Source organism: Orycteropus afer, unplaced genomic scaffold, assembly GCF_000298275.1.
Source record: "Orycteropus afer afer isolate SDZICR_OR568_19922 unplaced genomic scaffold, OryAfe1.0 scaffold00620, whole genome shotgun sequence".
Taxonomy (NCBI): domain Eukaryota; kingdom Metazoa; phylum Chordata; class Mammalia; order Tubulidentata; family Orycteropodidae; genus Orycteropus; species Orycteropus afer.
In genome coordinates this window covers 1412704-1413700 of record NW_006922207.1, presented here as the reverse complement: position 1 = coordinate 1413700, position 997 = coordinate 1412704, and positions in this window count along the sequence as shown.

Below are 997 nucleotides of genomic sequence, written 5' to 3'. Positions count from 1 at the left end.
TTTGTTTTCTTTATGTTGAGATGTAATCCATACTGCAGACTGTATTCTTCAACCTTCATCAGTAGGTGCCTTAAGTCATCTCACTTTCAGCAAGCCAAGTTGTATCATCTGCATATCTCAGGTTGTTAATGATTCTTCCTCCAATCTTGATACCACACAATGGCTCTGCAGGAGAAAGACCTGGTGACCTGCTTCTCTCAAGATTACAGACAACAAAACCTTATGGGGGAGGAGGTGATGAGGATCTCATGACCATCAAGAAAGAAGAGCTAAGGCTGAAGCACATCTGTCCAACCTAGGATTCCTGAGCTGAGAGCTTCCTAGACCCAGGAGACAGCTCTAACACCAGAGACGGCACAGTGGCGAGAAGCAGTGACAGAGAACTGACAGCAGCAGAGTCAGGAGGCTGGCAGAAGACAGCACAGTGGGCTTCCTGGTCCATGGAGTGAGAGAGCTGAGAGCCTTTGGGCAGGAGGCTTGCTGGCAGTGTGGCTGGAAAAGGAGGTGCCTCTGGGCACTTATCAATGGACCTGAAGAGCTTTGTAACACTTGCCTAAGCAGGGCAGAGGCTTGGCCTAACCAAGAGAACTGAGGGGCCAAGAGTCAGGAAGATGCCTGCCTATAAGCATGCCTGAGAAGCTGTCCTGACTGAAGAACTGTATCCTGAGTCATTTCTGATCCTGAATTATAACCTGGTCTTCCCTAATAAACCCTATAATTGTGAGTATTAACAAAGACAATCCCTATGGGGCAGTTCTACTCTGTCATATGGGGTTACTATCTGTTAGAATCGACACCATCTAACAATAAAAATCCTTCACTATCATTTGTTTACAACATTGAGAAGAATGGGAATCCCCGAGCACTTGATTGTACTCATGAGAAATCTGTACCTTGACCAGGTCGTTCAAACAGAACAAGGGGACACTACATGGTTTAAAATCAAGAAGGGAGTGCGTCAGGGTTGTATTCTGTCTCCACACTTATTCAATCTATA